Below are 13,000 nucleotides of genomic sequence, written 5' to 3' on the forward strand. Positions count from 1 at the left end.
AACTAAAATTATCTCTACAATACAAAAATTAATTTGTAAGGTAAGAAAACCCAAAACTCATATGAATCCCACACTAAAACCTGTTTTCGATGTGAAACTCCGAGTTTCATAACTTATAATTAGAACATAATATCTCTCCTCATGAATAGGTCCAAGGAAGAATCAGACCCATTATATGGCCTAATGGTGGTAATGGTGGCGGCATAGTGGTTGTGGTAATGGTGGCGATGGTGGTGGTGGTGGTGATAGCAGTGGCTGCGACGATGGTGGTGGTGGTTGGTGATGGTGATGGCAGTGGTTGCGGCGATGATAGTGTTGGTTGGTGACAATGGTGGAAGTAGTGGTGGCGATGACGTGGTGATGGTTGTGGTTACGACGATGGTAGTGGTGGTTGGTGACAGTGGTGGAATTGGTGGTGGCGATGGCGTGGTGATGGTTATGGTGGTGGTGGTGACAACAGTGGCTGCGATGATGGTGGTAGTGGTTGGTGGCAGTGGAGGTGGTGACAGTGATGGTGGCGGTGGTGACGGTGGCGATGGGTGGAGGTGGTGGCGATGGCATCCTGCTGGTGGTGGTGATGGCGACATTGGTGGTACAACGATAGAGGCGACGATGGTGGCGATGGTCGTGTCGGGATGATGGTGGTGGTGATGATGATGATAGTGATTGAGAGAAATAAGTATTTCTCATTTTGTGCCCCGGAATATAAAAGCAGAAATTTTTTTATTTTTTTTTTCTGTTCCCCAGCACAAAAATTAAATCGTTTCATCCAGGGAACAAAAAAATAAATCGAGTTTACCAAAGGAGTTTTCTATCCATTTATGTTCCCGGAAACAGAAATTAAAAAAAAAAATCGGAAAGGTTGTCTTGCACCCTCTTAGAACAACATCAAATGGGTGTCATGTCTCCCCTTCTTAATTTTTATTAGTTTTACATAATTGTAAATTTTAGGCAGTACCACAGAGCTAATATCTACTAATTAATAGACAGAAAACAAAAGCAATTAAATTATTTCATTAATTGATAAATTTTATTAACTGGTTGAAATAGTAAGCAAGGCATGACATGTTATGTAACGTAAAAAGTACTACATGGATTTTCTGCAGTATTATTAGGAAAATTTTAACATTGCCCTATAATTCCCCACTTAGTCAAAAATAAAAATCAAAATAATATGGGTCACTAGAGGCAAACCAGAATTAAAAAAAAATAATACATAAAAGCAGGTATCTTCACAGATATCAAAGGTTAATATTCTTCTAATAATAAAAAAAGGGTTAGTGGTGTATGTTCTGTCTTGGAGACAGAGATGTCCAGCCCAATAGACTGATATGTTAATCTTGGATCTAGTTCCCTCTCCAAGGTATCTATGAAGGAGATACCCTTGAGTCAAGCCGATCACTGTGCACAATGAACTAATAACGACTTTTGCCAATAGGGTGTGTGTGCGCGCACAGTGACAGCATAACAGTAAAAGAGAGAGAGTGTAACGTGTTAGTATATGGGTGTCCTAGAGACAATTTTTTTGATTAAATAAGGACATAAGATGTGGACCTTTTTGTCGCAAATAAATAATAAGCACTCTTTATCCTGTTTCATATTTTGTCTCGATATTATTGTTAATATATTATGAATAAACTGGATAAACTCCTTGGAATAGAACAGGTATTTCTTGAGTATCTGTGATGAGATCACGATTATGAGGATTCAAGGATACCGCACGTTTATTCCTAATTCTATGTTCCTAGTCTAGAGTCACTGAGAATGGGGATCAGTGATCTCGGGTAAGACTAGCACGACTTATCTACTTGTATTTGGATACAAGGTAAAGACCTCATCTGCTACAGATATGGAGATGTCTTAGCTAAAGTCGTGGGTGGACCTATAAGGGTATAGCTCGCACTGAACAGACCCACAAAGAGACTCTATGAGGAAATCTCACAGAGAGTATCATTAGAGTAGTCTCTTTATATTTGGGTATATCTTTCTTTAGACTAGAAGTTATTACCTAGACTGTGTTCTAGAAGGCACGCTTTGACTGTATACCTCGTCTGCCTGAAACATGGAGACTCATAGGTACACTGTTGGGCTTGTCCTGAAAGAGCACAAAGCTAGGGTGATAAGCTGAAGGAATTCGTCAAATCTCTGTGAGAGATTAGGTTATCTGTAAACCGAAGAAATCAGGATGACATTTACAAGGACTCAGGAATCTATGCATAGTAAAAGAGGTCATGAGATGATCTGTCGTTAGAGTTAGTAAATTGAAGATTTCCTATTTCGAATAAAGCTTACCCTAAACCGCAAGGGTTGATACGTTTCCTTACCCTAGGTTTAATGGGAAGGTAACCGAGACGAAATGAAATACATACGGCAACCAAATATGTGTAATGGGATGATTATGTCATTAACCTAACTAGCTCTGGGGCAACAAAACATTGCTAGTGCTCTATGTTGTCATTAGATGGGTTGTGGGCTTGATGGGCCCAAGCCCATTTATGTCAGTGGCTATGTTGGGCCTAATGGGTCACACACTAACACCTTATTGTCATGATAATATAGCATTAAAGGTATTGGGCCTAATAATGGTTGTTAGCCCAAGAAGAAGTTTGGAAGCCCACCAAAAAGGAAAAGGGCGCATGGATCATGTAATGGGCTTGGATGGTCCAATACATTACTAATTAATTTAATTAGTTAAATTAATTATCAAATATTTAAATTTTGAATTTTAAATTTTGAATTTTGAATTTTGAATTTGAATTTTGAAATTCGAATTTTGAATTTGGAATTTGAAATTTGAATTTTGAAATTTGAATTTGAATTTAGAATTTAAATTTAGAATTTGAATTTAGAATTTAAATGTTTGAATGTTTGAATTTAAATGTTTGAATTTGAATTTGAATTGGCTATGAAAAGTTGTTTCATAACAAAAGGATAAGGTAAGATCTTGTTGGAACAAATCCCAAGTATCAAGAGGAGATCTTTGAGCATCATCCAAGGCTGATTTGGGGCACTGATTTTGGGGTCTTGTGATGGTCATAGGATCAACCAAATGAGCTCCAATTAGATTTGGTTTGTTGAGAGAATAAGTGAGTGAGTTGGTTCAAGTTTGAATGCAACTGCTCAATGTATCTGGACTGTTTTGAGGCTGAATGGGGCGCACCATATGGCTGGCCATATGATGGTTGTTAAGTCAGATTTTTGTTGAGATAAGCACTTGATATCATGAGGATATGATAGGAGGTTGTTGGCAAGATTTGATTTGCAACAACTCCACTCATTCCTCTCCTAGTGTGCGCTACATAGGGCTGATTTTTTAGTGAAGAAATTAGATTTTTATTCACTCATTCTCTCATCTCCTTTGGTCATCCTTTTGTGAGGTTCTTCTTAAGAGAGTTTTGAAAATTACCTAGCACTTTCTAAGTGAATTCCATGCGCCACTTTTGTGTTTTTTCTTGCTGAAAATTCACTCAACTAAACACCTTGAAACCTTGCCTCCTACCTCTCCATTAGGGACGCTTAGCTTGCCTCCCTTGGTGTTCGTTGGTGGCCTTGAAGAAGAGTTCCTCCGTCTTGACAAAGGGTGGTGTGGATCAACATTACAGGGCTTGTATCTTCAAGACTCACCTTGATCATGTTCAAGTTTTGGAAAGCAAAAAAGGTAACATCCATGTCCTACAGCATGTTTCTTGATATGGTATGTGTAATTCCGCTTTGAAAATTTTGTTTTCATCCTCACATGCCTACGGCCTTCAAGGCCAGTTTCTAACATAACGTACCTTTAGGGTTTACCTCTTATTTATAAGAGTTACCTGTGGATAATATGACGTGGACCTTTAGTACCTCTGATGAGGGCCCAGGCCTGTCTTCCATGCTGTCGCATTAGGATTAGTATCCTTAATGGATACTATCCATAATTATACTTGATTTAAATCTTGGATTGCCCCTTGTTGGGCCTATCATACAATGGGCCCTTTATACGAGTCCATAACAGTTGCCCCTCATCCAGGCTACTTGGGTGTCCGAGTTGTCGGGGTGAACTTCCGTATTTTTTGCTTCAGGTTTTCGGTCCAACTGGGAAGCATTTGAGTTTTTGTGAACTGTTTGCATATGTGTTCTTTATATCTCAGGATTTTCAATCGGGGTCCTCATTGCCCCTTATCTCGACGGTTGAGCATACACCCGTGAAAATATCTCATGTATTCCCTATACCGAGTTAGGGATGAGCTTGAGTAGTTAGGATCCAACTGGCAAGTTTCCCCCAAGAATTATTCTTTATGCACATGTCCTGATTTTGTAGCTTTCTTCTAGAACCGGGAATGATTTTCCCTGGCCAGCTACGTGAGCGGGTTATGCATGAACCCGGCAAGATACTTGACATGTGTGGTCGGGTAACGAATGACCTTGAGTTGTTGGGATCCAACTGGCGAGTTGCCCCGAAGCATCATTCATATAACCCGCTAAGAGTTGTCGTACTCTCGTGTCTTACGCGCGGACTTATCACCAGCAATCATTTCGTTATGACACGTGCTGCTGGTAACGTGTGTTAGCGTGCTGCAGCCGTTTTGTGCCATTTTCGCGTTTCATGCGCATTTATTGGGAGTATTGTTTCAGGCGTCTAATCATTGCTTTTGAGTGCAATGACGTTGGTGCCCCTGACCCTTGCCATCCATTACCACTGGGGTTACCACTGACGAGTGAAATGACATTGGTGCCCCTAACCCTTGCCATTCGTAATCGTTGCAGTTATCATTGTGCCTATATAACCACGCATCTTTTCCCACATTTCATTCTTTACTTTGATTATTCTGGAGAAGTTCTTGCCCTAAGTTCTTTGAGCGCTAGCATCCGCAATTGGCTTTCTGCATTTTAGATATTTTCACTCAGGTATTATCACTTTCTTTCAAACTTCCCTTGTCTTCCTTTTGAATAATCTGCATTTGGTTGTCTGCATTTTAGATATTTTCCATTTCTATTTTGAGTTTGTCGTTCTTCAGGCCTTATTCTGGCAAATTGTTTGCCTTTTGATTTTCCTTCTTGCTTTGCCAATGCTTTATGTTCGTAAAATGTCTCACACTGCTTCGCTTTTGGAATTTTAGCGTGCATCAACCTTCTGTCGTTTTTCCTTTGATTCTTTAAAATTTAGTGTCATTTGGAACTTTAATAGAATAAGGGGGGAAACCTCCCTCTTCAGTTCTGCTTTGTGAGGGGAAAAAGGAGGAAGATTCTGACTTTTTGAAAAAGATTCTCCCTGGTGTTCGTTTCTGGCTCTGGGGGATTCCAAGGACTGAGGAAGAAGAAGGTGAAGCCATGCTTTGTGGTTACCGCGGTGGTAGATCCCAGAGGAGATCAGGGTTATCCAGTAGAGGATTAGGGAAGAGCCGGGGTAGTGGTTCGTCTATCCAGGGTAGGGGTTGCCTTTCTGTGAGCAGACATATTCCCCAGCATTTCCCCCAACCTGGTTCTAAGCCCTCTAGTAGTTCACCTATAACAAACCCTGGTCTTCCATCAGTCAACCGGGATATCCCGCAGTCTTCCCATATCCAGAAAACCGGTCATTGTTATTCCTGTGTCTTTCTCAGTTCCAAACTCATTGAACAAGGATGTGACTCTTTAGTCGAGTCAACGTTGGCTAGTTGCCGGCATAGAGATGTTCTGGGATCTACCTCTGCATCTGGTGAGGCAGATGACCCAATCACCATTTCGGATAAGTCGACTTCTTCTTCTTCTAGTGATTCTGCATCTAGTAGCATTTTTGATTCAGGTATGCCCATCCTGCCCTTCTGATTATGTTTTTTTTATTGTTTTAGGTATTTATGGCATCTCCCCCCAGAGGTTGTAGAGGAGTCAGGTTCAGCCGAGTCGTATTCTGAGTCCCTTCCAGCCTCCCTAGTTTCCCAGTTTCCCTAGGTAACCTATGAAGTTTTGAGTACCACGTCTGAGATGAGTGTGGACGATGTGGATGGTCTTCCCGTTGGGAAGTTAGAAAACTTTAATATAGCTCCCCCACATGAAGACGAATCAGTTTGCTCTGGGGGAAGTTTTGATGAACCTTGCTTCTTTTTATTTTATCGAGATGTCGTGACTCTACTCGGCATCTAGTTTCCTTTCACCGAGTTCCAGATGGACATCCTAAATCACCTTCACATAGCTCCCAGTCAACTTCATCCCAACGCTTGGGGTTTTGTTAAGGTGTTCGAGCATTTTTGTGCATATCTCGCTCTTCCACCTTCTGTCTGTGTTTTCTTTTACTTTTTCCAAGCTCTTATTCCTCGAACTGGCCGTGAGTCGCCAGAACGAAAGGGTTAGGTTACCTTCCGGGGTGTCCCTGGTCGTAAATTTTTTCATGTGTACACTAAGTCTTTCAAAAACTTCAAAGAGAAGTTTTTCAAGGTTTTCACGCATCCCGGCAAGGAAGTGTGGTTCCTCAATAGTTGTGCTTCTGAGGATGTGGAGGGAAAGTTTCCCCTATACCGGTCATCTGACCATTATCAATTCTCTTATTCAAGCTATCATTTTAAAGAGTCCGAGTTGAACCCAACTGATGTCAATAGCGTGATTGCCATGCGTGCATATAACGGTTCGCGTACTCATATTAGCGTTGCCTCCATTCTTTAAAGTCCCAAGAAGAACTTGATGCTGAAATAAGTATGGCTTGTTTTTACACTTTTATGCATATTTGTTATACTGCATCTTATGACTATCTTTATTGCTTTTAATTTTGCAGTTCCCGATATGGAAAACCAACAGCAAGACCAGCAGGATGACCAACCAAGCTTCTTGGCAGCCCTAAGCCGAGGTAAAAAAGAAGCTATTGTCGACTTGACAGGCAAGAAAAGGAAAGCCCCTGAGTACAAGACCAAGAAACATGTTACTACCGAGAAAACCAAGGGGATCCCGGCTGACATGGCAAAGGCCACCCCTGCTGACAAAGGTTCCCCCACCTCTTCTCAAGCTGCGGTGAAGTTTGCTATGCCTCCTCCATCCTCTGGTATTGTCAAGCATGCTTTGTGGCAATCCGGGATAACTGCTGCTCTCTGGGATGTTGTTTGCCCCCCTGAAATATTCTTCAACTCATCTCCTTTTACTACTACTTAAATAAGGGAGTTGGAGGAGATGGAACTCAATTGTATCAAGATATCCACCATGGTGAGACCTCTTCTTTCTCTGAAGAGTAAGTACCTTCATACTTTAAACGAGGTAAACGCATCCCGGGAGAAGAGGGCGAAAACCGTTGCTGAACTGGTCCAAGTAAAGGAAGAAAAGGACCAGGAAATTCTGGATTTGGCCAAGGTGAAAGAAAAGTTCTCCAACCTTCACAAATAGCATAATGAAATTCAATCCTTACATGCTTTCAACTGCAAATCCTTGTCGGACTTCAAAATTATTCATGAGATGGTTGAGGCAAAGCTAAAGGAGGTCGAAGACAATGCCCTATTTTACCGGGGTGAACTTGAAAAGTCGGTGGTAGGCTCCTTCAATAATGCTCTAAGTCAATTAAAGGTACTTAATCCAGAATTGCAATTTAATGCATCTGGGTTACATCCCAAGGCCTACGTCAGCAAGGGTAAAATTCTTGCTCCTCCTTTGGAATCCCTAGTTGGTGACTCCATCACTCAAGTTGAAGGTGATGAGGAGGTCATGGTTGAAGCAGGCAAAGAGACCACCAATCAACCTACTGAGACCCCAGCTGCACAAGAGAACATTCCTGCCAACCTTGCTGATTGAAGGACCGAGATGCCGGTTTAGCTTGTATTTTTCCTTTGTTACTGGGCTTTTGAGCCCCTTTTTAAATTGTCATGGATATTGCCGGTTATACCCCGGTTTAATCTCTTAACTTCTTTGAAGTTCTTTCTTTTGCATTATGCTTTCATGCTTTGCCTTTTTTCTTTGACATTTTGCATTTCGTATCCTTTTAATAACTTAGATATCTTTGCCTAAGTATTTAAGGTACATCTTCTTTCTGGGTTGCCTGAAGTATTTATTAAATACTTCTCAGGACTTAGCATAAACAGATTTGCATATCCATTATCTAGGTTTATAACTTAGACAATTTTCCAATTTTTCTTAAACCTCATTTGTGTTGCTCCCCATCCAAGATGGGTTATTTTTAACAACTCGAATATACTTTACTTTCATTTTTGCTACTCGTGCATTTTACGAGTGTCTGTATATTGACCTGGCCGAGGTCAAAAAGCATTGTACGAATTCCATTTTTTGTCATTTTCCATGACGCATGTTTGTTTTGACTCAACCATTTTGGTAAGCCAGCATTGGTGATGGTAATTGTCTCTGTTGACTTAATCGTTTCATCATAACCCGGATTTTGTAACCCAGCTTTATCCAAGGTGAAGGCAGTACTGTCATTTGTCCCGCTTTGGTCTCTTGACCAAAGTAAGGAGCATTTCGACTTGATCAGAGTCAGCATGACGAATTGCACTTGCACCTCAGATTTTGTATTGATGCATCAAATTGAATAAGGATAAATCTTAAAAAGAAAAATTCCTCATTTATTGATATCAAATTTTTAATTACATGAATTTGTCGGCATATTCGACTTTAGTCAAGTCCCTAAAAAAGGAAAATAATTCGCCTAGGAAAATCTTCAAATAAATTGAAAATAGTTCAAATCTTCAGAAGGTGGATCCCAGATTTAGCTGTAATATATTTTCAGCTTATCCGCGTTCCAATTTCTCTTGATTCCTTTGCCTTCCGTTGTTTCCAAGACATAGGCTCCTCTTCCAAGTTTCTCTTTAACTCGATAAGGACCTTCACAGTTTGCAGCTAGCTTTCCATCTCTGGCATTCTTATTGCCAATATCTGCTCTTCTGAGTACCAAGTCATTTTTCTCAAACACCCTTGGTCTCACTTTTTTATTATATCTAGCTGCTATCAGTTGTTTGGCCATCAATCCCGACAGTGAGCTGTGACCCTGGCTTCATCAACGAGATCTAACTCGGCAATGAGCATTTTGCACTTTTCTTGTTCATTCTGCTTAATAACATTCATTCTTCTCCAAGAGGGTTCTCTAATCTCCACCGGGATCATGGCTTCACATCCATATGTCAATCTGAAAGAGGTTTCCCCTGTTGCTGTCTGGGTACTCGTTCGGTATCCCCACAAAACAAAGTATAATTGATGAACCCAACTTTCTTTGGCATCCATCATTCATTTCTTGAGCTCATCAACGATTATCTTGTTTGCAGCTTCAGCTTGCCCATTTGACTGTGAGTGTTCCATAGATGCGAAACAGTGTTTGACCTTTAAGTCTTTTATCAATTCCTGTAACCTTTTATCAGCAAATTGTGTTCCATTATCAGTCACCACCTCAGCTGATATTCCAAACCTAGAAACAATGTTCCTTTCAAAGAACCTTTGTATCCTAGCCGAGGTTATTGGGGTAACTGGTTCTGCTTCTATCCACTTGGTGAAGTAATCTACGGCCATAATTAGCCACTTCAACTGTCCTTCGGCAGCTTTGAAAGGTCCCAGCAAATCTATCCCCCATTTGAAAAAGGGCCATGGAGCCGAGATATATTTCAATTCTTCTGGTGGTGAAAGAATTAGCCTGGCATGCATCTGACAACTGTCACATCTTTTGACATGTTCTTTAGAGTCTGCTTCCTTAATTGGCCAGTAGTAGCCATCTCGGAGGGCCTTTCTAGCTAAAGCTCTACCCCCTATGTGGTGGCCATTGATTCCTTCATGTATCTCGGTCAACACATATTCTGCTTCCTTCGAGTTCAAGCATTTCAGCATAGGGATATGCAATCTCTTTTTCTACAGCTGATCTTATACTATTACATATTGTGTCACATCTCGGACCAGCTTCCTTGTCTCCAATAGGCCTTCAGGCAATGTTCCTTTTTCAACGTAAGCCATTATGGTTTGCCTCCAATCATTTGTCGAGGTGATTATCATCACACAACTCGGCTCAGTTCTGCTTTGCTGGATCACGGTTGTTGCAAAATCGGCAAGTATACCATTCGTTTCAAGTAATAAAAGTGATAAGTAAAGATCCTTTCCCTCGAGGATTAATGCACCAATAACTAATTTTAACTATTTCCCTTGATTTGGAAGAAAAGTAGGTTTGATTGTGAATTTGATTAATTGTCGTAATTTAAAAACAGAATTTTAAAAGCAATTAAATTCAAACGCATGCAAGAATATCAAGAATGACAAGAAATTATGAGATTGAGTAAAAATTGTAAAAAGACTGTAGTTAGGATGCATTTCACCTCTGATCCTCCCTTATATTCCTATATTGTATTTTATACTTAACTAATTTGTTTGCTCAGACAATTCATTATTTCCCTATAAATTAGTTGAACCCTAATGTCTTAGTGATTTCAACCCTTTAACCCAATTAAAATTCTAGTGTCCTAGTAATTCCTCTTGAATTAAGCATTAAGCAAATGAATTAAAAGTCTGCAATCTATGTAAGCATATGTCTAGGTCATGTACAAATTGTTATTTTACCTTTGTCCAGATTAAAACCCCAATATGTCTATTGTGAGCTTTAACCCACAAAGCCCTATAATTAGAGTGGCAAGTTCCTAGTGGCCAAGGTCTATCTACTTTCTTCATCTTCGTCATTGCCACTTCCCTCCAAATTTGAGAGCGTGAGGCATTCACCGGTGTGGATTTCTCATATCTTCCAACCCGATCTCTATCATCTGGGATTCTGCTTCTGGAGTCTTTCTTTTTATTACCGGTTTGCTCCTTTTCTCTCAAGGTCGGGCTCCTCCTTCTTTGACTTGCTCTTTTACATTCCTCTGATAGTGCATTTGCTATCTCCATTTGTTCGAGTTCCAAGTATTTCTTTGAACGAGTTCTGAACTCCTCTAACGTCCTCACTGGGTCTTTGTAGACTAACTTGGCTAGTCTGGATGATCCATCCAGGCCAGCCACAATGAGGTGAATGTGGACATTTTCTTGTAAACCCGGCACCTGCAAAGCAGCATCTTTGAACCTATTAAGATACCTCTGGAGAGTTTCTCCGGGTTGCTGTCGTATCTTTCCCAGGGCGAACTTAGACTTTGGGCGTTTTTTGCTTGTTGCGAAATTCAGCAGAAATTTCTCTCTGAATGCCTCGAAGGAACCAATAGAGTTGGCAGGTAGGGTTGGGAACCATGCCTACGCTGCCCCAGTCAGAGTTATGGCAAATATCCGAGATATGAGGGAATCATCAATTCCTCGGATATACATGCCCATGTCAAATGCATCTATGTGGACCTGTGGGTCCTGACTTCCATCATACTTCTGCAAGCGTGCCGAATCAAAATCTTTTAGAAAAAAAGCATTCAGTATTTCACCAGTAAAGGGGTTGTTATTATACTGCCCCCTACCATACTTCCTTTTGCAACCACCGGGTTCCACACGTCCTCTGGTGGTTTGGGCATCCTGGTTACGATGTGTGCCATCCCGGTTTCTCTGCCCTTTTGCTCCTGCTGAAGCATTTTGGGTCAAAGTTTGTGCGTTGTCATTCCGATCACCCATTCCATTGTTCTCCGGGTTTGGACCCAATGTACTCCCAAGATTGGTCCTTACATTGTTTCTCAGGTTCGTACCCGATGCAATCCCAGGATTGGGCCTTCCTCGGTTTTCTACTTCAGTAACCCGGTTTTGATGATCCGGATTGTGGTCCCCTTCACGGCCATTAGCATCTCGGCCTTGGACCTCTTTCGCTCCAGCCCTATCGTCCCCCTTAAGCGCTATTCCAAATCCAGCATTCTCCTGGTATTTTCTTCTTGCATTCTTTGAAAATCTTGCTGTTAGAGGTTGTTACGATTCTCCATGTCCTCCATTCGCCGTAAAATTATGGCGAACGCATTTTGAGAAAGTCGTGAATCAGGATCTGCAGATTGGGCAACGCGAGCAGCAATATCCCCAGGATGTTGGGGAGGATTATTCAAGACGGGAGCCGCAACTCAGTCGCGGGGTGCTGAGGTAGAGGCTGTGTCTGATACATCCTCACTGACATGAACATGATCGTAATCCACCTCATTCTCAGGCTGGTTTTGAGGTCGATTCGCCTCTTTTAGGATTGGATCCAGCGGCTGATTCTGAGGGTGTGGCTGTTGGCTATCACTCCTTGTACGGACTGCCATCTTCAGTCAGAATCGTGGGAATATCAAATTCAAAGGTTCGATCCCCACAGACGGCGCCAATGTTCTGTCTTGGAGACAGAGATGTCCAGCCCAATAGACTGGTATGTTGATCTTGGATCTAGTGCCCTCTCCAAGGTATCTATGAAGGAGATACCCTTGAGTCAAGCAGATCACTGTGCACAACGAACTAATAACAGCTTTTGCCAATGGGGTGTATGTGTGCGCATAGTGACAACATAACAATAAGAGAGAGAGAGAGCGTAACGTACCTTTAGGGTTTATCTCTTATTTATAGGAGTTACATGTGGGTAATATGAAGTGGACCTTTAGTATCTCTAATGAGGGCTCGGGCCTGCGTGCCATGCTGTTGCATTAGGATTAGTATCCTTAATGGATACTATCCATAATTATACTTGATTTAAATCTTGGATTGCTCCTTGTTGGGCCTATCATCCAATGGGCCCCTTATACGAGTCCATAACAATGTATATTAATGGACACATGAAATAACTCACGGAACTCGGTGCAGAATCAGATTATACCTCCCCCACTTACATCAAAGGAGAGAGAAAAAATTCTCCACTAGAAAAATACGTGAGTACGTCTCTATATGTTTTCAAGCACCATATTTCAAGGAGGTGTGAGGTTTTAATTATGAACATTTTCTAGATTCGCTTATGCTTTTAATTTTTTTTATAAGAAAAAATAGTGCAATGGCACATCACATAAATTATGCGGGTTGACACGAAAAGGAACTGGTGTTTAGAAATTCGATCCATCAACTCGGCCGAGGTCAAGGATCACGATTTTATATATTAAAAAAATAAATATATATCCTATATGAAATTTTTTCAAACATCATCATAGAAAACTACATACAACATTCATTATGT

The sequence above is a fragment of the Gastrolobium bilobum genome, unplaced genomic scaffold (genome assembly GCF_033153095.1).
Source record: "Gastrolobium bilobum isolate Gb01-03AN ecotype WA unplaced genomic scaffold, APGP_CSIRO_Gbil_v1 utg1421, whole genome shotgun sequence".
In the NCBI taxonomy this organism is placed as follows: domain Eukaryota; kingdom Viridiplantae; phylum Streptophyta; class Magnoliopsida; order Fabales; family Fabaceae; genus Gastrolobium; species Gastrolobium bilobum.